The following is a 4,033-nucleotide window of genomic DNA, read 5'->3' on the forward strand; positions in this document are numbered from 1 at the left end:
TAGCTACAGCAATTTAGCAGGTTCATGTCTCATGGCTTCGCGTATATAATTACATTGAAATTAAGTTGCAAAAATGTTGCGAAAAATGTGTAAAGATAAACCAACAATTTATAAAAAAATAAAAAATATTACAGTAATTTAGAGTTTATGTTAAAATTGCGTGCCTAAAATGACGAAAAAGAAACTCCTTTCGTGTTTAAATATTTTTTTTGTTTTTGTTTTTGTTTTTGTTTTTGACTACATTAAGCCAAAATTGTAAGTCTTAATTAAATAGAAGAAAAAGAGAGATATACTCTTTCAAACATGCAACAAAAATAGTTTGTTTGAAAGCACAATTTTTATGAATGATTTCAGTTGGTCAGCCGGTAACGATACAACGTATTCAGCATGTTTATGCTTCCGACTTCTTTACTGCGGTCTTCTATGTATGTATGTATGTATGTATGTAGGTATATCTCAAGACAAGAAGAAGGAATTATAATGGAAGTCATGATCAAAAAACCGGTCGCAATGCTGCCTGCGTTGCGCTTTTAAGTTCAACTAGCCAACAGCAACAGCAATAGCAACAACAACTACACTAGCATTCTTGTCTTTTGCTCCTTTGCTCTTGTTTTAAATTTTTATGTTATTTGGTGTTTGTTGTTGTGTTCTTTTAGCTTTGTTTTAAAAACAATAATAAAAACAAAACAAAATAAAAAAAACATTTTCCACTTTACTTATTTTTGTTTTTCAATATTTTCTTTGTTGTTCTTCAGTTCAGCTTCATGTGCTTTGTCGGTGCTTTAAAGTCGCTGTTAAAATATTTTCGTATATGAAAAGCTCAGTGCGCACACAAGCAAACCAAAAATAAAATATAAAAAACAAATATAAACAAACAACAAAAAACAAAAAAAAACAAATGCATAACACAGCAAACGTTAAGGTTTTGCGGGGAAAAAATATGGAGAAATGCTTTGTAAGCAGTTTGAACGAAAATGTTAAAATGAAAAATAAAACAAGTGGGTAAAAAAAGCGCTGTTACGGATCTTTAAGTCCAAGACTTGTGTGCACATTCGCGTTTTGTTTAGTTCAGTGCCGTGGATTCGGTTTAGGCCACGGCAGGCCAGGCTAGGTTAGGCAATGCTGCCAGTCCTTTTGGCGGTGTTTCTGATGTGCCCTGGTAGCAAATGAATTTTCGTTGCACGTTGTGTGCATGTGTTTATGCATAACTGCATGTTAGCAATGGTCATGGGGCATGCTTTTCCATCTTGTTTGAATTTTAACACATAACCAACCACAACAATAACTAATTTTAAGTAAAAAGAAAATATGGAGAATAAATAACCAAGAGAACAATACAAACGGTCTTGGGAAAAATAGGCGAAAATTAGCAACTCCACAAGGTAAGGAAATGCTAAGGAGCTAAATTAGATCGAACAGCACGACTAAGCGCTACGAGAGCAAAGAGTGATCAAATGAAATAATTTCCTAATACGTGAATTGCATAAAGACAGAAAATCGGATATAATTTGTAGACTTGAACATATTTATGCGAATTATAACATTAATAAAAAAATAATAGTTCTTGCTTATCAAGAACAATTGTTCAACAGATAAAAAATATTTCCATTTTTAAATTCTTATGTGCAATTATAAAATAAACAGAAATTGAATCAATTAAATTAATTTCAGAACGTAGAAAAAAATTACTTTAAAATGTATTAAGTGGAAAAAAAATGCGAACATTATCACTAAACGTTTAATTGTATATTGAAAATTATTAAGCGTATGAAAGATGCTATTAATTAAATTAATCAATTTCAATTCATTATCTATTTTACAATGAAAATCCTCCTACACTCACACAGCCGAGGCCGCCTTTAACTCTATATAATTATAAATAGATATTATAAATCTATATATAATAAAGATATATAATACAATGCATTATAAAGTACACATAATTCAAAGACCCAGCTAACCACACTAAAAAACAAACATTTTTTAATATTAATTTTTTTGTTGTATGTGACGCGTCTTATGACAAAAAGATACTATTTAAAAGTTAAAAGGGTTTGAATAGAAATAAAAAGACACCAACAAAATGTTTAATTAACTTATTAAAATTTGGCTGACCATACAACGCAGTTTCGAGTATTGCCAAGTATTCATCATCAATGGTCCGTACAAAATTTGTTTGGACCGCAAGTGCCAGGCTCAGAACTGTAAATATTTTTTGTTTGTTGAGAAACAGTATATGGACATGTCTACATACATAGTAAAAAATGAAAACTGAATTAATAAATCTTGGAAAGTATTATTGAGTTCGCACTACCAGTTAAAATTTCTCCTTCAGATACTTACATATTTTAATCGATTTATTTGCTTCCTTAAGTATGAATTGTTTAAGTATTTTCTGATGAGTTTCGAACAATGTCCTTTTTTAGTAAACATTGTTGATACTTTGAGAATAAGATGGAGAATTACGTTTTCTATATATCGGGGGAGTTTACTATAAAGCGCAAAACTTTAATTTTATTTTTGAGATATTTCATTCACACATCAGTACATCTGCACACCATACATTCAGTTAGAGTTTAGTGTTTTATCACAAATGATTATTTTACAAAAATGTTGACAAAAAAGGGGTTCTAACTATAAACTAATGAAAAGTAAAAAAGTACTAACTAACAGCGCTAGTATATAAAATTAAGCACAAATTTTTTATTTTTGTATAGTTATATTTTGGACAACAATGTTTCTCCAATGTTTCTGGTGCTTAATTTTAAATGTGTTTCTACCTTTAAGCCAAATAAAAAGTAAAAAAGTGCTAGCTAACAGCACTAAAACACAAAACAATTTTTGTATTGTTCCATAGTTATTTTTTTGAAAACAATATATCTCCAGTACTTTTGACGTTTAATTTTCAAAACTTCTAGTTAATGTTACTACTAATGTAACAGTATTTTATAGTTTTTATTATTTTAAGATTATATTATCTAGTCTTCTCTTCCCGTCATTCCTTTTGTTTCGTTCCTTCTCTCTAATTGTCTCACTGATATGTGTACTATATATATTATATGTTGTGTTTGAGTGCTGTCTTTACATTCTTTACGGAATAGTTAATTAAAATATTAAATTTTGAAAATAATGTATTATAAAAATTGCATATAATATCATATAAAACATCTATGTGCATATAATTTCAGTAATAAACATTTTTTTAAATTAAAAAGGCACCCAAAATTTTACATTTTATGTGTATAAAAAAGGCAAATAAAATTTGATATTCTTTGCAATTCATATAAAGATCTTTTGTCCCTTGTTCTTTTGCTCTTGCGAAAGCATTGAACAATGCCTTATTTAAATATTTAAGCAAGTATCAAAAAGCTTACAAAGGAAAAAAGTTGTTTAAAGAAGGGCAAAATACCGACAGACGAGCGCAAATTTCAACGTCCACGCCAAAGCCCAGCCTCTGCCGCATTGAGTACGAGTGAAAGAAAGAAGTGAGTGTATCTAAATGCCACTTACTTTTTATTATTAATTTTACGTAAAATTATGCTAATCCCCTGAAATATGATTATAACCAAAGAAGGTGTTATACACATACACATACGCTTTTTGGTACTCATCCACAGCACACACACATACTTGTACATAGTGAACTGTGATGCCAACGTCAAGCACTTTAAAACAGCAGCAAAGTAATTCAGGTGCGGAAGCGCTGTACTGCCTTGCCTGTCTTATTTTATTATTTAAACAGAATCGTTATTGTATGAAGCTTTGTTGTTACTGCTGTTATTGTTGCTGTTGTAACTGCTGCATATCGGCACTCCATATATGGGCCAAAGCAAGGACGTATGCATGTTGCTGGCTGCTCTCGTATGCATAATTCTTTGTAAGTACGGCATATTCAAATTGTTTAAAATATTTTATTAATGACTTGACATATGATAGCATAAATTTAAATAATATTTTCCGTAAAAATATTCTGAGCTTCACATTTGGCAGGACCCGAGTTCGATTCCTGGTACTTGCAGTCTCAAAAATAATT

Source organism: Teleopsis dalmanni, chromosome 1 (assembly GCF_002237135.1).
Source record: "Teleopsis dalmanni isolate 2A chromosome 1, ASM223713v2, whole genome shotgun sequence".
Classification (NCBI taxonomy): Eukaryota; Metazoa; Arthropoda; class Insecta; order Diptera; family Diopsidae; genus Teleopsis; species Teleopsis dalmanni.